Raw genomic sequence first — 25,190 nt, forward strand, 5'->3', positions numbered from 1 at the left:
CATCTTTTTTTTCTATTCTATTTTTATTATTCGAGTCAATGTATATGTGTCGAGTGTTTTCTGTATTTAATCTACTACTTTATGTGTGACTGGTTTTTGCAAATTTCTTGTGCCGCTCGTGTGCTACTGCTTGTAGGGGTTTCCTGGACTCAGTCAAGCTGCCCAGGCAGGTTCTAGCCAGAAACCCTCCAGTTGAAACTGGAAAATAAACTTATTGACTATTGACACGCTCGCTCGCTCGCTCACTCACTCGCTCACTCGCGCACTCGCGCACTCGCTCTCACTCGCACGTGTTCAATCACTCGCACGCGCGCACTCACTCGCACACGCGCACTCACTCGCACGCGCACTCACTCGCACGCGCACTCACTCGCACGCGCACTCACTCACTGGCTCACTCACGCACTCGCTCGCACGCGCGCTCACTCGCGCACTCGCTCACTCGCGCACGCGCGCACTCGCTCACTCTCGCACGCGCACTCGCGCACTCGCTCGCACTCGCTCGCACTCGCTCGCACTCGCTCACTCTCGCTCCCTCACTCGCACGAGCACTCGCGCACTCGCTCACTCTCGCACGCGCACTCGCTCACTCGCTCACTCGCTCACTCTCGCACGCGCACTCGCTCTCTCGCTCCCTCACTCGCACGCGCACTCGCTCATTCCCGCTCACTCTCGCTCACTCTCGCTCCCTCACTCGCACGCGCACTCGCGCACTCGCTCACTCTCGCTCCCTCACTCGCACGCGCACTCGCGCACTCGCTCACTCTCGCTCCCTCACTCACTCGCGCACTCGCGCTCACTCGCGCACTCGCACTCACTCGCGCACTCGCACTCACTCGCGCTCTCACACTCACTCGCACTCACTCGCGCACTCACACTCACTCGCGCAGTCACACTCACTCGCGCACTCGCACTCACTCGCGCACTCGCACTCACTCGCGCACTCACTCGCGCACTCACTCGCGCACTCGCACTCACTCGCGCACTCACTCGCGCACTCACTCGCGCACTCACTCGCGCACTCGCACTCACTCGCGCACTCGCACTCACTCGCGCACTCGCACTCACTCGCGCACTCGCACTCACTTGCGCACTCGCACTCACTCGCGCACTCACACTCACTCCCGCACTCACACTCACTCGCGCACTCACATTCACTCGCGCACGCACGCGCACGCGCAGGCACGCGCAGGCACGCGCACGCGCAGGCACGCGCACGCGCACGCGCACACACGCGCACGCGCACGCACGCGCACGCGCACACTCACGCACTCGCTCTCACTCGCACTCGCTCTCACTCGCACGCGCTCACTCACTCGCACGCGCTCACTCACTCGCACGCGCTCACTCACTCGCACGCGCACTCCCTCACTCGCTCACTCTCGCTCCCTCACTCGCTCACTCTCGCTCCCTCACTCGCACGCGCACTCGCGCACTCGCACGCGCACTCCCTCACTCGCTCACTCTCGCTCCCTCACTCGCACGCGCACTCGCGCACTCGCTCACTCTCGCTCACTCTCGCTCCCTCACTCGCACGCGCACTCGCTCACTCTCGCTCCCTCACTCGCTCACTCTCGCTCCATCACTCGCTCGCGCACTCGCGCACTCTCGCTCCCTCACTCGCTCGCGCACTCTCGCTCCCTCACTCGCTCCCTCACTCGCTCGCGCACTCGCTCACTCTCGCTCCCTCACTCGCTCACTCTCGCTCCATCACTCGCTCGCGCACTCGCGCACTCTCGCTCCCTCACTCGCTCGCGCACTCGCGCACTCTCGCTCCCTCACTCGCTCCCTCACTCGCTCGCGCACTCGCTCACTCTCGCTCCCTCAATTGCTGGCGCACTCGCTCACTCTCGCTCACTCTCGCTCCCTCACTCCCTCGCTCACTCATTCGCGCACTCGCACTCACTCGCGCTCTCGCACTCACTCGCGCACTCGCACTCACTCGCGCACTCACTCGCGCACTCGCACTCACTCACGCACTCGCACTCACTCGCGCACTCACACTCACTCGCACACTCACTCGCACTCACTCGCGCGCACTCGCGCACTCGCACTCACTTGCGCGCAATCGCACTCACTCGCGCGCACTCGCCCTCACTCGCGCGCGCTCGCACTCACTCGGTCACTCGCACTCACTAGCTCACTCGCGCGCACTCGCGCAAACACGCACACTCGCGCACACACGCACACTCGCGCACTCACACTCACTCGCGCACTCACACTCACTCGCGCACTCACACTCATTCGCGCACGCGCACGCGCACGCGCAGGCACGCGCACGCGCACGCACGCGCACGCGCACGCACGCGCACACACGCGCACGCGCACGCACGCGCACGTGCACACACGAGCACGCGCACACCCGCGCACGCGCACGCGCACTCGCACGCGAACGCGCACTCGCTCTCACTCGCACTCGCTCTCACTCGCACTCGCTCTTACTCGCTCGCACTCGCTCGCACTCGCTCTCACTCGCACTCGCTCGCACTCGCTCGCACTCGCTCTCACTCGCTCTCACTCGCACTCGCTCTCACTCGCACGCGCACTCGCACGAGCACGCGCTCACTCACTCGCACGCGCGCACTCACTCGCACACGCGCACTCACTCGCACGCGCACTCTCTCTCTCGCTCCCTCACTCGCACGCGCACTCGCGCACTCGCTCACTCTCGCACCCTCACTCGCACGCGCACTCGCTCACTCTCGCTCCCTCACTCGCACGAGCACTCGCGCACTCGCTCACTCTCGCTCCCTCACTCACTCGCGCACTCGCGCTCACTCGCGCGCACTAGCGCTCACTCGCGCGCACTCGCACTCACTCGCGCTCTCACACTCACTCGCGCACTCGCACTCACTCGCGCACTGACTCGCGCACTCGCACTCACTCGCGCACTCACTCGCGCACTCACACACACTCGCGCACTCACACTCACTCGCGCACTCACTCGCGCACTCGCGCACTCACTCGCGCACTCGCACACTCACTCGCGCACTCGCACACTCACTCGCGCACTCGCACTCACTCGCACACTCACTCGCACACTAACTCGCACTCACTCGCGCGCGCTCGCACTCACTCGCACTCACTCGCGCGCACTCGCACGCACTCGCACTCACTCGCGCACTCGCACTCACTCGTGCACTCGCACTCACTCGCGCACTCGCACTCACTCGCGCACACACGCACACTCGCGCACACACGCACACTGGCGCACACACGCACACTCGCGCACTCACCCTCACTCGCGCACTCACACTCACTCGCGCACTCACACTCTATCGCGCACTCACACTCACTCGCACACTCACACTCACTCGCGCACTCACACTCACTCGCGCACTCACACTCACTCGCGCACGCGCACGCACGCGCACGCGCAGGCACGCGCACTCACATTCACTCGCGCACGCTCGCGCACGCGCACGCACGCGTACGCGCACGCGCACACACGCGCACTCACACTCACTCGCGCACGCGCACACACGCGCACTCACACTCACTCGCGCACGCGCACACACGCGCAATCGCGCACGCGCACACACGCGCACTCACACTCACTCACTCGCGCACGCGCACACTCGCGCACGCGCACACTCGCGCACGCGCACACTCGCGCACGCGCACACTCGCGCACGCGCACACTCGCGCACTCACACTCACTCGCACGCGCACACTCGCGCACGCGCACACTCGCGCACGCGCACACTCGCGCACGCGCACGCGCACACTCGCGCACGCGCACACTCGCGCACTCACACTCACTCGCACGCGCACACTCGCGCACACTCGCGCACGCACGCGCACGCGCACACTCGCGCACACACGCGCACGCACGCGCACGCGCACTCACTCGCACGCACGCGCACTCACTCGCACGCACTCGCACGCACTCGCACGCACGCGCACGCACGCGCACACACACACGCGCACACGTGCGGAGCTCCTTCCATCCGGGTTGTTGGCCGTTTTTTTTTCCAGCAGACACTGACCTAACTAATGAGAAGATGGTGGGGGCAAAAAGCAGCGGGTTTCATAGGTTTCGCGCAGCCTGAAAAACCATCCGGGAATGTGATAGTGGTTGATTCTCTCTCGCGGCTTATCTGCTTCTCACAATAATCTCATCGACTAGCCGTGCTAGTGTTGATCCTGTTTATTAAAGTGCAGTAAGGCGGTCCTGAAGGCAGCGGGCATAAAATTCCTAATGCGGGATCATTTGACCAAGTTCTACGGGTTGTTCGTCTGAAGAACGGCCTATATTAGCAAGGCGACCTACCACCATCAAATATAGCGTTGCCGTTTTCAGGGTCACGGCAAGCTGGCTTGTATTAAAAAATAAACAACCTGTAGGGCAGGAACGGTGCAGCCTAATACTTGCGCCATTCGGTTTTTCATCGCTGCAGGGCTTCGAGGCGCTCCTAAGCAAAGCATGTGAACTGAGAGTCGCAGGCAGGAAGGCGCTGGCCATGTACAGAGCCTGCATGCATGCAGAGCGCATGGGTTCCACAGATGAGACCGGCATGGCGGACCTCAAGGAGTTGATGCGGGAGCGCCGCATCCCGTGGCCCGGCGAGCCCGATCCCGGAGCGAGTCCACTGGGCATCCTTCTGGACTTGGCCTTTAACTGGCAGACGCCTCTCTGGTTCTATGTACAGGTGATGCATTCACAAATTAACGCCGTGACACCATGTGACATTTGTGGTTGTCTATGTTATACGGGGACACGGAAAAATAGCGCACCACTAAACGGCATGCGACTAAACAGCGCATAAAAATCAGCATAAGGAAAAAACTACACAGCGACAAGACATCACCGGGAAAAAACAACACGGCGACAAAATAGCGCACAGAAAAAACACCAAGCATCAAAACAGCACAGCGAAAAAACAGCACGATTACGGAAGAGCACAGGGAAAAAAAGGACACAGCGACAAAACAGCGCAGCCCAGTACAGTGCAGCGGTGCATAGACTGCTGCGATGGCCGAGTGCTCCAAGGCATCGGGAAAGTAGCGGTTTTGCGCGTCTCTGATTCGATTTCCACATTTTGTTTTCTATTTCACACTGCTCTTATGCCCGGAAAATGTGAAGAATTGCTTAGGATTCTGTAAATATTTGCTCATGTCTGTAGTTCGTGTCTGACAACCATTGTTCATAGCGCTGAAAAATGTTTGATAATAACGTCACTCATGCAAATTAATAGTGCTCCCATCGTAGCCGGGATTACATCCAGTGACCTTGTGCTCAGGAGCTGAACGCAAAGTCCGCGAGATTATACCGCAGCGCATGGGGCACTTAATAAAGGATAAAGCAAGCGTCTTGATACACTGGAAAGCCGTTTGTCCTCTCAAAGTTTCATCATTAAGCCGAAGAAGTGTAAAATAAATCTTAGATCACGCACTCGCATGGTTGACCATGTCAAGCATCTAAGTACTCATGCACAATTTGAAGAGACATGCCGCAAAGATATTTGCCGATGATGCAAAATTTCGAGTTCTGTGTTTATTTTTTCGAAATCACTAGGTCTTCCTTGAAGTCGTGAATGAAAATTATAGCGAAATATGCAGTCCAAATTAAGAAAATGACACTTGTTTATTGTGTGATGGTCGAAAATTGCAAGCGAATCTAGCTAGTGTTGGTCTCGGTATTATCGGATTCCCGTGCTTAAAATCAGTTGCTGGGTGAGTTTTAATTTCATGCTTTCATTCACACAGCGCAAAGACGAACACGGTCAAGAGGGGAGACACCAGAAAGCGCCAACTTCAACCCATGTTGAAGTCGGCGCTTTCTGGTGTCTCCCTCCTTGACCCTTGCTTACTGACAACTTGGAACGTTTATGTTAATATCATCATGCAGAAGAGAGGTCAGAAGTTCAGTTGGAGGCGATAGCACATTTCTCTGATCCAAAACAGGAGAAGATGACGTGCTTAACGAGGTACACGAGGGAATGAACTTGAAGGTTCATTTTCTCAACTTTCAGTTCAGTGAACTCCTTTTTGTGCGCTTACTACCAAGAATTTTTTCGGTATTTCGTAACGACTAAATCCGCAGTCGTTTAAGGGTGCAATAAAACCTGGTTTTTTTTTGTGTACAGATGCATTAGTTTCTGAAAGTTACTTATTGATGAAAAGTTCCTATTTAAATGTGCGTAGTGAAGCTTATTATTTATTTCAATAAGTACTCTTCGTCTGAATAACGAAATGATAGCTTTAATGCGCAGAACTGTGCTTTGTGAACACGCTATTATATACAAAAAGTGTGTTCTCTCTTCCTAATGATTTAACGCCATGGGAGAGACTTTACGAGTGTGTTAGTTGTTATTGCTCAGTACCTACTCACACTCACTCGCGCACTCACATTCACTCGCGCACGCACGCGCACGCGCAGGCACGCGCAGGCACGCGCACGCGCACACACGCGCACTCGCGCACTCGCTCTCACTCACACTCGCTCTCACTCGCACGCGCTCACTCACTCGCACGCGCTCACTCACTCGCACGCGCACTCCCTCACTCGCTCACTCTCGCTCCCTCACTCGCTCACTCTCGCTCCCTCACTCGCACGCGCACTCGCGCACTCGCACGCGCACTCCCTCACTCGCTCACTCTCGCTCCCTCACTCGCACGCGCACTCGCGCACTCGCTCACTCTCGCTCACTCTCGCTCCCTCACTCGCTCACTCTCGCTCCCTCACTCGCTCGCGCACTCGCGCACTCTCGCTCCCTCACTCGCTCGCGCACTCGCGCACTCTCGCTCCCTCACTCGCTCCCTCACTCGCTCACTCTCGCTCCCTCAATTGCTGGCGCACTCGCTCACTCTCGCTCACTCTCGCTCCCTCACTCCCTCGCTCACTCACTCGCGCACTCACTCGCGCACTCGCACTCACTCGCGCTCTCGCACTCACTCGCGCACTCGCACTCACTCGAGCACTCACTCGCGCACTCGCACTCACTCGCGCACTCGCACTCACTCGCGCACTCACACTCACTCGCACACTCACTCGCACTCACTCGCGCGCACTCGCACTCACTCGCGCGAAATCGCACTCACTCGCGCGCAATCGCACTCACTCGCGCGCACTCGCACTCACTCGCGCGCGCTCGCACTCACTCGCTCACTCGCACTCACTCGCTCACTCGCGCGCACTCGCGCACTCGCACTCACTCGCGCACACACGCACACTCGCGCACACACGCACACTCGCGCACTCACACTCACTCGCGCACTCACACTCACTCGCGCACTCACACTCACTCGCGCACTCACACTCACTCGCGCACTCACACACTCGCGCACTCACACTCACTCGCGCACTCACTCGCGCACGCGCAGGCACGCGCACGCACGCGCACGCACGCGCACCCGCACACACGCGCACGCACGCGCACTCGCTCGCACGCAACGCGCACTCGCTCTCACTCGCACTCGCTCTCACTCGCACTCGCTCTCACTCGCACGCGCTCACTCACTCGCACGCGCACTCCCTCACTCGCTCACTCTCGCTCCCTCACTCGCTCACTCTCGCTCCCTCACTCGCGCGCGCACTCGCGCACTCGCACGCGCACTCGCGCACTCGCACGCGCACTCCCTCACTTGCTCACTCTCGCTCCCTCACTCGCACGCGCACTCGCGCACTCTCGCTCACTCTCGCTCCCTCACTCGCACGCGCACTCGCTCACTCTCGCTCCCTCACTCGCTCGCGCACTCGCGCACTCGCTCACTCTCGCTCCCTCACTCGCTCGCCCACTCGCGCACTCTCGCTCCCTCACTCGCTCGCGCACTCGCGCATTCTCGCTCCCTCACTCGCTCGCGCACTCGCTCCCTCACTCGGTCCCTCACTCGCTCGCGCACTCGCTCACTCTCGCTCCCTCACTCCCTCGCTCACTCGCACGCGCACTCACTCGCGCACTCACTCGCGCACTCGCACTCACTCGCGCACTCCCACTCACTCGCGCACTCACTCGCGCACTCACTCGCGCACTCGCACTCACTCGCGCGCACTCGCGCACTCGCACTCACTCGCGCACTCGCACTCACTCGCGCGCACTCGCCCTCACTCGCGCGCAATCGCACTCACTCGCGCGCAATCGCACTCACTCGCGCGCACTCGCACTCACTCGCGCACTCACACTCACTCGCGCACTCACACTCACTCGCGCACGCGCACGCGCAGGCACGCGCACGCACGCACGCACACGCGCACGCACGCACGCGCACGCGCACACACGCGCACACGCACACACGGGCACGCACGCGCACGCGCACACTCGCGCACTCGCTCGCACGCGAACGCGCACTCGCTCTCACTCGCACTCGCTCTCACTCGCACTCGCTCTCACTCGCACTCGCTCCACTCGCACTCGCTCGCACTCGCTCTCACTCGCACTCGCTCTCACTCGCACTCGCTCTCACTCGCACTCGCTCGCACTCGCTCTCACTCGCACTCGCTCTCACTCGCTCTCACTCGCACTCGCTCTCACTCGCACTCGCTCTCACTCGCACGCGCTCACTCACTCGCACGCGCACTCCCTCACTCGCTCACTCTCGCTCCCTCACTCGCTCACTCTCGCTCCCTCACTCGCACGCGCACTCGCACACTCGCACGTGCACTCGCGCGCTCGCACGCGCACTCCCTCACTCGCTCACTCTCGCTCCCTCACTCGCACACGCACTCGCTCACTCTCGCACGCGCACTCGCTCACTCTCGCTCCCTCACTCGCTCGCGCACTCGCTCACTCTCGCTCCCTCACTCGCTCGCGCACTCGCGCACTCTCGCTCCCTCACTCGCTCGCGCACTCTCGCTCCCTCACTCGCTCCCTCACTCGCTCGCGCACTCGCTCACTCTCGCTCCCTCACTCCCTCGCTCACTCGCACGCGCACTCACTCGCGCACTCACACTCACTCGCGCACTCGCACTCACTCGCGCACTCACTCGCGCACTCGCACTCACTCGCGCACTCACTCGCGCACTCACACTCACTCGCGCACTCACTCGCGCACTCGCACACTCACTCGCGCACTCGCACTCACTCGCACACTCACTCGCACACTAACTCGCACTCACTCGCGCACTCGCACTCACTCGCGCGCACTCGCACTCACTCGCGCGCAATCGCGCGCGCTCGCACTCACTCGCGCGCACTCGCGCTCACTCGCACTCACTCGCACTCACTCGCTCACTCGCGCGCACTCGCTCACTCGCGCTCACTCGCGCATTCACACTCACTCGCACTCACTCTCGCGCACTCGCACGCACTCGCACTCACTCGCGCACTCGCACTCACTCGTGCACTCGCACTCACTCGCGCACTCGCACTCACTCGCGCACACACGCACACTCGCGCACACACGCACACTCGCGCACTCACACTCACTCGCGCACTCACACTCACTCGCGCACTCACACTCACTCGCGCACTCAGATTCACTCGCGCACTCACGCTCACTCGCACTCACTCGCGCGCACTCGCACTCAGTCGCGCACTCGCACCCTCACTCCCTCGCTCACTCGCACGCGCACTCACTCGCGCACTCACTCGCGCACTCCCACTCACTCGCGCACTCACTCGCGCACTCACACTCATTCGCGCACTCACTCGCGCACTCGCACTCACTCGCACACTAACTCGCACTCACTCGCGCGCACTCGCGCACTCGCACTCACTCGCGCGCATTCGCACTCACTCGCGCGCAATCGCACTCACTCGCGCGCAATCGCACTCACTCGCGCGCACTCGCACTCACTCGCGCACTCACACTCACTCGCGCATTCACACTCACTCGCGCACTCACACTCACTCGCGCACTCACACTCACTCGCGCACTCACACTCACTCGCGCACTCACACTCACTCCCGCACTCACACTCACTCGCGCACTCACATTCACTCGCGCACGCACGCGCACGCGCACGCACGCACGCGCACGCGCACACACGCGCACACGCACACACGGGCACGCACGCGCACGCGCACACTCGCGCACTCGCTCGCACGCGAACGCGCACTCGCTCTCACTCGCACTCGCTCTCACTCGCACTCGCTCTCACTCGCACTCGCTCTCACTCGCACTCGCTCCACTCGCACTCGCTCGCACTCGCTCTCACTCGCACTCGCTCTCACTCGCACTCGCTCTCACTCGCACTCGCTCTCACTCGCACGCGCTCACTCACTCGCACGCGCACTCCCTCACTCGCTCACTCTCGCTCCCTCACTCGCTCACTCTCGCTCCCTCACTCGCACGCGCACTCGCACACTCGCACGTGCACTCGCGCGCTCGCACGCGCACTCCCTCACTCGCTCACTCTCGCTCCCTCACTCGCACACGCACTCGCTCACTCTCGCACGCGCACTCGCTCACTCTCGCTCCCTCACTCGCTCGCGCACTCGCTCACTCTCGCTCCCTCACTCGCTCGCGCACTCGCGCACTCTCGCTCCCTCACTCGCTCGCGCACTCTCGCTCCCTCACTCGCTCCCTCACTCGCTCGCGCACTCGCTCACTCTCGCTCCCTCACTCCCTCGCTCACTCGCACGCGCACTCACTCGCGCACTCACACTCACTCGCGCACTCGCACTCACTCGCGCACTCACTCGCGCACTCGCACTCACTCGCGCACTCACTCGCGCACTCACACTCACTCGCGCACTCACTCGCGCACTCGCACACTCACTCGCGCACTCGCACTCACTCGCACACTCACTCGCACACTAACTCGCACTCACTCGCGCACTCGCACTCACTCGCGCGCACTCGCACTCACTCGCGCGCAATCGCGCGCGCTCGCACTCACTCGCGCGCACTCGCGCTCACTCGCACTCACTCGCTCACTCGCGCGCACTCGCTCACTCGCGCTCACTCGCGCATTCACACTCACTCGCACTCACTCGCGCGCACTCGCACGCACTCGCACTCACTCGCGCACTCGCACTCACTCGTGCACTCGCACTCACTCGCGCACTCGCACTCACTCGCGCACACACGCACACTCGCGCACACACGCACACTCGCGCACTCACACTCACTCGCGCACTCACACTCACTCGCGCACTCACACTCACTCGCGCACTCAGATTCACTCGCGCACTCACGCTCACTCGCACTCACTCGCGCGCACTCGCACTCACTCGCGCACTCGCACCCTCACTCCCTCGCTCACTCGCACGCGCACTCACTCGCGCACTCACTCGCGCACTCCCACTCACTCGCGCACTCACTCGCGCACTCACACTCATTCGCGCACTCACTCGCGCACTCGCACTCACTCGCACACTAACTCGCACTCACTCGCGCGCACTCGCGCACTCGCACTCACTCGCGCGCATTCGCACTCACTCGCGCGCAATCGCACTCACTCGCGCGCAATCGCACTCACTCGCGCGCACTCGCACTCACTCGCGCACTCACACTCACTCGCGCATTCACACTCACTCGCGCACTCACACTCACTCGCGCACTCACACTCACTCGCGCACTCACACTCACTCGCGCACTCACACTCACTCCCGCACTCACACTCACTCGCGCACTCACATTCACTCGCGCACGCACGCGCACGCGCAGGCACGAGCACGCGCACGCGCACGCGGAGGCACGCGCACGCGCACGCGCAGGCACGCGCACGCACGCGCAGGCACGTGCACGCGCACGCGCACGCACACGCACGCGCACGCCCGCGCACGCGCACACTCGCGCACGCGCACACTCGCGCACGCGCACACTCGCGCACGCGCACACACGCGCACGCGCACGCACGCGCACGCGCACACTCGCGCACTCGCGCACTCGCTCGCACGCGCACACTCGCGCACTCGCGCACTCGCTCTCACTGGCACTCGCTCTCACTCGCACTCGCTCTCACTCGCACTCGCACTCGCTCTCACTCGCACGCGCTCACTCACTCGCACGCGCTCACTCACTCGCACGCTCACTCTCGCTCCCTCACTCGCACGCGCACTCGCGCACTCGCACGCGCACTCCCTCACTCGCCCACTCTCGCTCCCTCACTCGCACGCGCACTCGCGCACATGCTCACTCTCGCTCACTCTCGCTCCCTCACTCGCACGCGCACTTGCTCACTCTCGCTCCCTCACTTGCTCACTCTCGCTCCCTCACTCGCTCTCGCACTCGCGCACTCTCGATCCCTCACTCGCTCCCTCACTCGCTCCCACACTCGCTCGCGCACTCGCTCACTCTCGCTCCCTCAATTGCTGGCGCACTCGCTCACTCTCGCTCACTCTCGCTCCCTCACTCCCTCGCTCACTCACTCGCGCACTCACTCGCGCACTCGCACTCACTCGCGCTCTCGCACTCACTCGCGCACTCGCACTCTCTCGCGCACTCGCACTCACTCGCGCACTCACACTCACTCGCACACTCACTCGCACTCACTCGCGCGCAATCGCACTAACTCGCGCGCACTCGCACTCACACGCGCGCGCTCGCACTCACTCGCGCGGCTCGCACTCACTCGCGCGCACTCGCACTCACTCGCTCACTCGCACTCACTCGCTCACTCGCGCGCACTCGCGCACTCGCACTCACTCGCGCACACACGCACACTCGCGCACACACGCACACTCGCGCACTCACACTCACTCGCGTACTCACACTCACTCGCGCATCACTCGCGCACTCACACTCACTCGCGCACTCACACTCACTCGCGCACTCACACTCACTCGCGCACTCACACTCACTCGCGCACGCGCAGGCACGCGCACGGGCACGCACGCGCACGCGCACACTCGCGCACTCGCTCGCACGCGAACCCGCACTCGCTCTCACTCGCACTCGCTCTCACTCGAACTCGCTCGCACTCGCTCTCACTGGCACTCGCTCTCACTCGCACTCGCTCTCACTCGCACTCGCTCGCACTCGCTCTCACTCGCACTCGCTCTCACTCGCACTCGCTCTCACTCGCACTCGCTCTCACTCGCTCTCACTCGCACTCGCTCTCACTCGCACGCGCTCACTCACTCGCACGCGCACTCCCTCACTCGCTCACTCTCGCTCCCTCACTCGCTCACTCTCGCTCCCTCACTCGCACGCGCACTCGCGCACTCGCACGCGCACTCGCGCACTCGCACGCGCAATCCCTCACTCGCTCACTCTCGCTCCCTCACTCGCACGCGCACTCGCGCACTCGCACGCGCATTCGCGCACTCGCTCACTCTTGCTCACTCTCGCTTCCTCACTCGCACGCGCACTCGCTCACTCTCGCTCCCTCACTCGCTCACTCTCGCTCCCTCACTCGCTCGCGCACTCGCGCACTCGCTCACTCTCGCTCCCTCACTCGCTCGCGCACTCGCGCACTCTCGCTCCCTCATTCGCTCGCGCACTCGCGCACTCTCGCTCCCTCACTCGCTCGCGCACTCGCACGCGCACTCACTCGCGCACTCGCACTCACTCGCGCACTCGCACTCACTCGCGCACTGACTCGCGCACTCGCACTCACTCGCGCACTCACTCGCGCACTCACACTCACTCGCGCACTCACACTCACTCGCACACTCACTCGCGCACTCGCGCACTCACTCGCGCACTCGCACACTCACTCGCGCACTCACTCGCACACTCACTCGCACACTAACTCGCACTCACTCGCGCGCACTCGCGCACTCGCACTCACTCGCGCGCAATCGCGCTCACTCGCGCGCAATCGCACTCACTCGCGCTCACTCGCGCGCACTCGCTCACTCGCGCTCACTCGCGCATTCACACTCACTCGCACTCACTCGCGCGCACTCGCACGCACTCGCACTCACTCGCGCACTCGCACTCACTCGTGCACTCGCACTCACTCGCGCACTCGCACTCACTCGCGCACACACACACACTCGCGCACACACGCACACTCGAGCACTCACACTCACTCGCGCACTCACACTCACTCGCGCTCTCACACTCACTCGCGCACTCACACTCACTCGCGCACTCACACTCACTCGCGCACTCACACTCACTCGCGCACTCACATTCACTCGCGCACTCACACTCACTCGCGCACTCACACTCACTCGTGCACGCGCACGCGCACGCACGCGCACTCACATTCACTCGCGCACGCTCGCGCACGCGCACGCACGCGCACGCGCACGTTCACGCGCACACACGCGCACGCGCATACACGCGCACGCGCACACACGCGCACTCACACTCACTCGCGCACGCGCACACACGCGCACTCACACTCACTCGCGCACGCGCACAGACGCGCACTCACACTCACTCGCGCACGCGCACACACGCGCACTCACACTCACTCACTCGCGCACGCGCACACTCGCGCACGCGCACACTCGCGCACGCGCACACTCGCGCACTCACACTCATTCACTCGCGCACGTGCACACTCGCGCACTCACACTCACTCGCACGCGCACACTCGCGCACGCGCACGCGCACACTCGCGCACTCACACTCACTCGCACGCGCACACTCGCGCACGCGCACACTCGCGCACGCGCACACTCGCGCACACTCGCGCACGCACGCGCACACTCGCGCACGCACGCGCACACTCGCGCACGCACGCGCACGCACGCGCACACTCGCGCACACACGCACACGCACGCGCACGCGCACACTCGCGCACACACGCGCACGCACGCGCACGCACGCGCACGCACGCGCACGCACGCGCACGCACGCGCACGCGCACTCACTCGCACGCACGCGCACACACACACGCGCACACGTGCGGAGCTCCTTCCATACGGGTTGTTGGCCGTTTTTTTTTCCAGCAGACACTGACTTAACTAATGAGAAGATGGTGGGGGCAAAAAGCAGCGGGTTTCATAGGTTTCGCGCAGCCTGAAAAACCATCCGGGAATGTAATAGTGGTTGATTCTCTCTCCCGGCTTATCTGCTTCTCACAATAATCTCATCGACTAGCCGTGCTAGTGTTGATCCTGTTTATTAAAGTGCAGTAAGGCGGTCCTGAAGGCAGCGGGCATAAAATTCCTAATGCGGGATCATTTGACCAAGTTCTACGGGTTGTTCGTCTGAAGAACGGCCTATATTAGCAAGGCGACCTACCACCATCAAATATAGCGTTGCCGTTTTCAGGGTCACGGCAAGCTGGCTTGTATTAAAAAATAAACAACCTGTAGGGCAGGAACGGTGCAGCCTAATACTTGCGCCATTCGGTTTTTCATCGCTGCAGGGCTTCGAGGCGCTCCTAAGCAAAGCATGTGAACTGAGAGTCGCAGGCAGGAAGGCGCTGGCCATGTACAGAGCCTGCATGCATGCAGAGCGCATGGGTTCCACAGATGAGACCGGCATGGCGGACCTCAAGGAGTTGATGCGGGAGCGCCGCATCCCGTGGCCCGGCGAGCCCGATCCCGGAGCGAGTCCACTGGGCATCCTTCTGGACTTGGCCTTTAACTGGCAGACGCCTCTCTGGTTCTATGTACAGGTGATGCATTCACAAATTAACGCCGTGACACCATGTGACATTTGTGGTTGTCTATGTTATACGGGGACACGGAAAAATAGCGCACCACTAAACGGCATGCGACTAAACAGCGCATAAAAATCAGCATAAGGAAAAAACTACACAACGACAAGACATCACCGGGAAAAAACAACACGGCGACAAAATAGCGCACAGAAAAAACACCAAGCATCAAAACAGCACAGCGAAAAAACAGCACGATTACGGAAGAGCACAGGGAAAAAAAGGACACAGCGACAAAACAGCGCAGCCCAGTACAGTGCAGCGGTGCATAGACTGCTGCGATGGCCGAGTGCTCCAAGGCATCGGGAAAGTAGCGGTTTTGCGCGTCTCTGATTCGATTTCCACATTTTGTTTTCTATTTCACACTGCTCTTATGCCCGGAAAATGTGAAGAATTGCTTAGGATTCTGTAAATATTTGCTCATGTCTGTAGTTCGTGTCTGACAACCATTGTTCATAGCGCTGAAAAATGTTTGATAATAACGTCACTCAAGCAAATTAATAGTGCTCCCATCGTAGCCGGGATTACATCCAGTGACCTTGTGCTCAGGAGCTGAACGCAAAGTCCGCGAGATTATACCGCAGCGCATGGGGCACTTAATAAAGGATAAAGCAAGCGTCTTGATACACTGGAAAGCCGTTTGTCCTCTCAAAGTTTCATCATTAAGCCGAAGAAGTGTAAAATAAATCTTAGATCACGCACTCGCATGGTTGACCATGTCAAGCATCTAAGTACTCATGCACAATTTGAAGAGACATGCCGCAAAGATATTTGCCAATGATGCAAAATTTCGAGTTCTGTGTTTATTTTTTCGAAATCACTAGGTCTTCCTTGAAGTCGTGAATGAAAATTATAGCGAAATATGCAGTCCAAATTAAGAAAATGACACTTGTTTATTGTGTGATGGTCGAAAATTGCAAGCGAATCTAGCTAGTGTTGGTCTCGGTATTATGGGATTCCCGTGCTTAAAATCAGTTGCTGGGTGAGTTTTAATTTCATGCTTTCATTCACACAGCGCAAAGACGAACACGGTCAAGAGGGGAGACACCAGAAAGCGCCAACTTCAACCCATGTTGAAGTCGGCGCTTTCTGGTGTCTCCCTCCTTGACCCTTGCTTACTGACAACTTGGAACGTTTATGTTAATATCATCATGCAGAAGAGAGGTCAGAAGTTCAGTTGGAGGCGATAGCACATTTCTCTGATCCAAAAGAGGAGAAAATGACGTGCTTAACGAGGTACACGAGGGAATGAACTTGAAGGTTCATTTTCTCAACTTTCATTTCAGTGAACTCCTTTTTGTGCGCTTACTACCAAGAATTTTTTCGGTATTTCGTAACGACTAAATCCACAGTCGTTTAAGGGTGCAATAAAACCTGGTTTTTTTTTTGTGTACAGATGCATTAGTTTCTGAAAGTTACTTATTGATGAAAAGTTCCTATTTAAATGTGCGTAGTGAAGCTTATTATTTATTTCAATAAGTACTCTTCGTCTGAATAACGAAATGATAGCTTTAATGCGCAGAACTGTGCTTTGTGAACACGCTATTATATACAAAAAGTGTGTTCTCTCTTCCTAATGATTTAACGCCATGGGAGAGACTTTACGAGTGTGTTAGTTGTTATTGCTCAGTACCTGCAAGTCTGAATAGAAGAGCTAGCCTAAAATATAATGCAGTCCAGAAATGAGCATAAAAATTTACAAAAGTTACAAGCGCCGTTATGCTGCAGGTGTGACAGAATCATAGCGGCGACAGGAACACGCTGATGCTTCGCTCGGGCAACTTCATGATGTTCTGGTCCAACTACCACGAGACCCTGATAACCGAGCAGGTCTACTATAACTACTACATCAGTTACGTGCACGCCTTTGCAGGCGTTAACGAGCCAAAGCGGTCCACGCAAGAAGTCGCCAAAACAGCGGCGATGCAATCGGATGTCCTCAGTCGCTTCATGGAGCTGCTGATGCGGAAGAACAAGGCAAGTAGTTGTAGTTTAGACACATTGATAAACACAAGTAGAAGAGAGTGATAGGCCAATAAAAATGGCACTAACTCTTTACCCTCTATCAGGCAGATAATCAAAATTGTGGAATATAATTCACTACAGGCAACGCCTTGTCGGCTCTTACTTTTTGAATAGAAAGAATACTTCAACACATTTGCTGAGAAAAATATCAAGGCATAAAGAGCGAACTATCTCGGGTGATTTCTTAACTTCTTAAGAAGATAAAACTAGGCAAGCACGCACTTGCATAGGCAGGTATTCCCTCATTTTCGGAAACCTTGTGTGAAGCCTCTTTTTGATGCTGGCTAGTGCGGTCTCTTGCGTAATGGCCCGTTTTGCATTCAGGGTATCTGTCCATGGCAGTCATTTATGTGGTGTAAAGAGCTGTTTCTAACTCTGGCTATGATTATGTTCGCAACTTCGTACCACAGTTACCAAATAGGTAGATATCACGGACACGGCTGCAGCGCACCCTGAAACAAGCGCACAGGTCCAGGCTGAAAGCTCCTGAACTAATGCTACGTTGCGCTTACCGATGTTTGCGCAGACTCCTGCCGAAGTCTCTGTCGGAGATCGAGCGCCTCAACCAACACCTCCCAGTGGCTTTCCCAGATCGGGTTGCAGTTGGCGTTGTGGCCCGATTTCAAGGCTGGCTACCGCGTCCTGGTCGAGGACACAGCGCTTCTCATGACGGTCGACGAACTTTTCACCAAATACAGCCGACGCGAGATAGTGCAACACATCGTGTGGTTCTTCGTTCAGGTATTAAGTCACTCAAAATAAGTGAGCAGCGTTACAAATTTTTAGGGATCGTAGGCTTACGTTAAACCAAAGAACTGATAGGAAGGGATAGTCAAACCTGAGGACGACCTGACGGCCCGTTTGTTTGTTCATCTTTTTGCAAGAAGTGTTCAATCCGTTTCGCCTATAGGGTGGCGAATAATTTTTTAATGGTGTTGTCGAAATTGGTTGCGACGACAGCAGAACCTTTAGTATTGTTTTCGCCTGCAGCAAACCACTTTTTGGTGTCGTACCTACTACTCAGAGGTCGTGAGTTCGGATGCGATCAATGGCATGTGATTCCTTTTCTTCAGCTTTGTAATCAATTATGTTTAAATAATTACGCTTCTAATCCACAAAAAACATGAAAAAGGAACATCCCCTATGCTGTTTATTTTGTGTGACTGTTGGCTTCCGCCATCTGCTATAAGCGGGTACTTTTCCTACGTCCTTGTAAAAAAATAAAGGGGACAGTTTCTCCTCGCCGGCATGTCAGCGCCAACAGCGCGGTATTTTTCGTTCTTTCTGAGTATAAAATATGCCACAGGCGCTCGCATAGCATCCAGTGCAAAGGGACTCACTGAAAAGCTCGGCTTCATATGAGAGGGAAAATGTGATGTCATGAATTCCTCACTAAAGGCGCGTTCACACTTGCCCAAAAATCCGGCGAACGAAGGGAATTCGGCCGCTTATGACGCCGAGCGAGACGGAAGCGGCGCGGCAAGGCCAATCGGTCCAGACCTATTTCCGCCGCGCGGCGACAAACATGGCGGCGCCCTTAAAAGACGCATCCGTCGATTCGAATTAGATTCGTGTTGTTGCTGCCTTTTTCAACATGTTCCCTGGCCATAAATCGGGTACCGGTCTTTCGCTTCGTCTCACCTCGTCTCTTAGAAAACGTACAAGTGGTAAATTTGCTGTATTTTTTTTTATTAAGAGTGACGATTCGGCTGCTTCTAGGCTTAAGAGGAGAGTCGGGTTGTTGACAGTAATGGTTCCCGTCCTGACAACCACATGGCGCCACTATAGGGTTAGTTTATTTTTGAGTTTTTTTTTTCAACTAAAAGGGGGAATGCGCCTACGCTTAACGTACGAAATCATGCATACGCTTATGGTACGTAGACAGCGTAAATTTATGCTCTTTTCACACTCTATCTGTGTATGCCGCCAGCAGCGACGTGGTGTGGAAAAGCGAGAAACAGCATCGGAACGGCGGTTCCGCCACACCCGGGCGTCAACAGATATGAACAGGTCCTAGTTTTTGCGGCGAGCGAATCCGCTTCGCTCGCCGGATTTTTGGGCAAGTGTGAATGCACCTGAAGACCTTTTACCGCTTATATCCAATGACAACCGGTGATGTCACTTTGCTATGTCACGCCGTCATTGTATTCTGGACGACAGCGACGATATATCGGGTATTTGGAGAGTCTAAACAGCTGATGCTGTAAAAAAATCGCGAGACAGAAAAGTTGGAGCCACAGAACCGGTTTTGTCCCGCAGATGTTCGCCCTTCTTGGAAGCATCGAACTGCTACAGAACAATTTAGGCGAATTCGATCGCGGTGTCAGCAATCGGCCGGTCTTCTGTGCCACTGAAGTGGAGGCATCCTACGGCGTGCTGATCAGGTTGCTGTTCGTGGAAGCGCTCCTAACGAGAAAGGTTAGACGAATCAGATTTCATCCTAGAGCCTAATTCTTTAACCAGCACTAACAATATTAAGGTTTTGTTGGATACTTCTGGTCACTGATGGTCTCTAAGTGGAATGGTAGACTAGTGATTAGTGGTTGCTGAATGCACCTGGCATGAGCCGTAGTCTTACTGGCTAAAGGAATCGGATCTACGAACGGCTCTGGTGACAGTAAGGGTTTGGTTAAGCTCCAAACAAGCCCTCCCTCGCCAACTCGCAACGGTGCAGCCTACTTTACGCAGTAGAGCACTTGCAAAAGAAGAGGGTTGTTTTACCTATGTTGTTCCTCTAAAAAAGCAATTCATGGATGACGCGGGAAGAACTTGTCAACATAACATGACCGCTGCGGAACCCATCCTGTGCACGTGTGCAGTTCAGCTTGCTCTAGAAGCATTTTGTGCACAAGGTAGATGGAGGTGGCGGAATAAAAAAATTTCTTCAGTCATTCACCCCATTAAGACCATTTTGTGCCAAATTGAAACGGTATGTTTGAGCTTTGTGCCAACTTAAAAATTGGCAACATGCTCTAAAGATTCGAGGAGGGCATGGCTGTACGCGGTTGCTTCGACCAGGGTAGCATATTTTCTTGGACGTTTGATTTAGTAATTATAAGGAGACAAATTTCTTTTATTAAACCTAGTAGGAAATTTTGAATGCGTACATCGCACGGGATGTTGAAAAATTTTTAATGTCAATTTCATCAAAGCTATTTCAGCGAGCATCCTTGCTGTCATCGTGAAAGAAATCCTGCCAGATGCCTCGCCACGCTTGGGTAAAACGCATACACCCAGGCAGCACGCCAGGATTGTACCAACAATGGCTCATTGTTGGAATACAGTGGCATCAATATTGGGCTGGCATTGGCATACAAGCACATTACTACATTTTCCAACCTTGGCCCATACTTCAAACCAAGATTGTCCCATTGTTCAGCCATTCTGGCACTGCCAGTATGGGCATATCACTGGCCTTTCCACTCATACTTCATTGGCCCTGCAAGTATCGGTCCAATGTTCAGCCATGCTGGTACTACCAATATGTACTGAACATCAGCTATTCCATTGATGTCCCATTGTTGATGCCAATAATAGTCCCATGGATAGCCATTCTGGCCCTACCAATATGTACTGAAAACATGCTCTTTTTCTCTGGAAGCTTACCTTGGCACTAATAGTTCCCTTTCATTCATCCTGGACGCAGTTATGAACAGCAATTTTGAGCAATAACAAATGGTTTGGTTGCGTCTATCTTCCGTTTACTTGAAGAACAGCTGTCTTACCGTTACACTGCTAGTTGTAGTAGGTTCGTTTCGTTTGTGGGGGTTTAACGTCCCGAAGCGACTAAGACTATGAAAGACGCCGTAGTGAAGGTCTCCGGAAATTTCGGCCACCTGGAGTTCTTTAACGCACACTGACATCGCGCAGTACACTAGCCTCTAGAATTTTGCCTCCATCGAAATAGGACCGCCGCGGCCGGGGCCGAAACCACGTCTTTCGGGTCAGCAGCCGAGCACCATAACCACTGAGCCACCGCGGTGGCGCTAGTTGTAGTAGGACGCACGTCTTTAATATCTCTAAAATGACAGGACAATGAGTTTTATTTCAGCATATGCATCGTCTGTTACAATCTGCTGTGGAAGCGAATAGTCACAGTAGACGTTAACCATTTTCTGTTCTGCCATACACTGGTCTTTTTTTTCTTTTTTTGTGCATAAATCCGCTCCCCTCAAAGCGGTATTGTGTGCACTGAATGTCTGTTCGAAGGCTAAAATTTTTAAAGAGGGCAGGATGTCAAGCTCATGTTCTGCCATTTCTTTTTTTTTTTTGCAGTGCTCCCCTGTTGACATGACAAAAAATGAACTTACTATCCTTGTTTTGCTTTTACGTACTCTTCGGTTAGTTTAGGAGGAATAATTCAGAATAATTTCATAAATCCACAAATTTTCAAGGCTCTCTCGCTCGTGGACCGCACTCTGGAAGACATCACAGAGTGGGCCAGGGAAAGGTTCGCCACGCTCTCCTGGGGAAGGAATTCGTCCAGCTCCAACGCTTCCGCCAAGAGCAAGCTGGATAAGCTTCGCGTGTCCCTGTGGCCGTCCGACCCTCTGCTGCAGTGGCGTGCCTTAAGCGAGATGTACAGCATCTTCCCTCCTGTCCAAGAGTCGCTTGCACGCTATTGGGTGCACGGACACGAGCGCCTGAGGTAACTGTCGGAGCATCCGCAATACGCTCAAGCGCTGGCGCAGCGGGCAAACTTCCTGATGCCATTGATCCTCTAGGACTACCTGCTCAACGTGGTGTCCGTGTCCGTGGCGGCGCTCGAAAGGCCACTGTTCTATGCCTACGGCACGCCCGGCATGACGGACGGTGGCCTGGGATTCACATTCGTGAAGGACATAGTCAAGGTCGTGGACAGCACGGGGCTCATGGTGAGCGGAGGAAAGCACAGGTTTCGCATATCAATGTTAATGGCCGATGAAATGCAGAATGAGCTTATGATAAATATTTACTGAGATTCCCGGAAATAACTATCAGAAGATAGGCGGCGGTATCGGCTGAAATCCTTGTAATTGAAGAGACGCCCTACATGGTTTGTCCCTATACTCAAGACTTTGTACAGCACAATATGAAAAGAACAACAGTAAAGAAGAAAGTCCAGTTGAAAAGGTAGCTAAGTCACCATGAAAGTACAAAAAGCAGTCCACGCTTTGCGCCTTCCTCTTTTGGACGACTTCGGTCCTTCTCTTTCTTGCCGTAGGCTCTCAGTATCATCAGCGCATCTGTCACTCCCCATATTTAAGTTGCAGAGTATACACCTTTGTCATCATCTGTTGAAAAAGCACACCAATCCGCACATATCGGCATGCATGCATTTTTACGCATCCTGAATAACGTCTTGATGGCGATTAACAAACTCACGCTGGTGTTTTGTTATTGCTTCACCATTTAAAATCCGCACGAATGTAGAAAACGTATCCTCATCTTAAAGATCTTAAGCCTTTTCGGAAAGCCATATTTTTAGTGCTTCGCGCCAACCTTCTAGCCTCCAGTTCATTGTAAGACGCTCTCAAATCATGTTGCACGGGCGTCCTTATGTTTTACCCTTCATCAAATTGCGTGTTTCGTTGTCGGGGGCGAAATACTCAACATGCTTCTCTTAGGCAGGGCGGCGTTGTAGCCACTTTGCCAAGCTCACTAATATTGAAGTGGCATCAAGGAGGGACAGTACTTCAGACTTGCATACTTCGCCCTCTATGACCGCAGGTGGATCCGTCCGGCCGTATCGACGATTCGTGGCTGCCGGCCGAGTGGAACGAGCACACTGCGCTAAGGGCGCGCTGCCTTCCCTCCGGTGACGGCATCTTCCCGGAGGTGTCCGCACTGCGCATCGCCCACGGTGCCTTCCTGCAGAGCCGCCGTCGAGAGGCGGGTGGCACGCGAGTCTTAGCGATCTTGTCCGACGAACAGGTATGCCCTGCTTTTGCCAGGCTCAAATTCGATATTCGTTAGTGCAGGACTTCCTCGAGGGTTTGCGGCACCACCATGGGTTTATAATTTGTCCTTATTAACGCTGAAGAAGTAATTTCCCATTACCGCAAGAGCGCCTTCCACCGGCGTCCAAAGCATGAAATTCCTCACTCAAGTCTCCGTGCTCTCACATGGCGTCAGCCGTAGACCATAAGGGAGTGACGGCACAGCAAAGAAAAATCGAACTTCTTTCAAAGGTGCGGGAAATTGAACCAATGACCTTCAGATTAAGAAGCGAACACGCAACCCGTGGCCCACAAAACCACGTCACTTCGCGGCGCGTGAAGGTGAACCTATTCTATGCGTTTCCTTACGGCTCTACGCTAATAAGCAGCTGCGTCATTAGAAAGAAAGGAATCTTTGACGAACCTCGCAAAAAAGCTGCTGTTATTTAGCGGGCACTGACATTGCAAAGCACCTTCCGCTGCAGAAGTTTGATCCTTGGGCAGATGTTAATATTCTTTTTATGACAAAATGACATGCTGTATGGCTGTTAAATTCATGGCGGACATATTAACCTCCCATTGAGCGAACGGGTAGTGGACGCAATGAAGGAGGGAAGACAGAAAAGGAGACGGCACCGCAGTGGAGGCCTGCAGACAAATTCTGAACCCCCTCTGGTTATTAAAAGGGCGCCGACATTGCACAGTATACGGCAGTCATTTGAAGTCGGCTTGCACCAAAACATGACCACCCAGGCTGAGAGTTAATGCCGGCTCTACTCACCCAGCAGTTGAGCACAGAAAGCACTGAACTACACTGAAGGATCTGAAAATGACGATGTCACGACTAATGTGAAGTTCCTAATCACAAGTCGGAAGTGGATGTCGGTGAGATCTGACCGCACATATCTGCCTCATTTCTTTGACGAAGATTCCTTTCTCATACGCAGGGGTTCTTCACCACGGTGTGCTTCAGCATGTGCGGCCGCAGGGGCTCTACCGGGAGCCTGGGCGGCGACTGCAAAAAGGCGGTCAGCAACCTGTCGCCTTTCGCTCGGGCCTTCCGCTGTCCCGAAGGCTCGCCCATGAACCCGAAGGAAAAAAATACCTACTTCCAATGAGCCTTCCTGCTTCACACCGACGCTTATTCTTTTTGTGAACTGGCTGCGCTGAAGTTCTCCGTTTTCTTTGTGAAACCTTTGTGGGCATCGGAGAACAACTTGTGTGCATTTAGCGACGCGAAAGCGCTCACTTCGGCAGTTCCGAGCTGTTTCCTGATCTCGTTAATGCACAAAAAGCTATTAGCCTGCTTTATTTCATCGAGTGTTTCAGCTTTACGTTTGCATCTAACCATTATTCTATTCTTTGTGGAATAACAGCCACTTCCTAAGGCGCTTGAGGGAAAAGGCTGCTATACTGTGAAGGTGATGAGGACCTCTCTTAGTAATAATTCCTGAACTCTGCTGCTCAGCAGCTGACGCTTTCTGTGTTCCCAACGAAGCGTTTGGTCTGCAGTGCTCAATCTGCCGATGAGGGAAGTGGGCACAACTGTGTTCTGCAATCTTTTTTCGTTGAAAGTGCACATAGTGTTTGTGTTGTAGTGGTTCAGGAGAGACAAGTGTTATTAAGGAGCACATAACTCAGGCGCAAGAGTTCGTACTTTGGTGTTTTGAATGTAGATAAAGTATGAACCATATCCTTTGGTTTGAGCTTTGAGAACAAATCTGTACTATTACCGCGTTGTTAATTGTTTCGACAGGAGAGGATCGGGCACGTTTGTCATCGATACCCAGGCCTCC

General features: G+C 56.3%; 1 pseudogene; it reads left to right on the plus strand.

The window, feature by feature from the left end:
• LOC149336621 (endothelin-converting enzyme 2-like) overlaps window positions 1-24,512 on the plus strand; it is a 62,844-nt pseudogene extending 38,332 nt beyond the window's left edge.
• Window positions 24,513-25,190: the final 678 nt, after the last annotated feature.

Source organism: Amblyomma mixtum, chromosome 7 (assembly GCF_055824585.1).
Source record: "Amblyomma mixtum isolate Tamu chromosome 7, ASM5582458v1, whole genome shotgun sequence".
Taxonomy (NCBI): Eukaryota; Metazoa; Arthropoda; class Arachnida; order Ixodida; family Ixodidae; genus Amblyomma; species Amblyomma mixtum.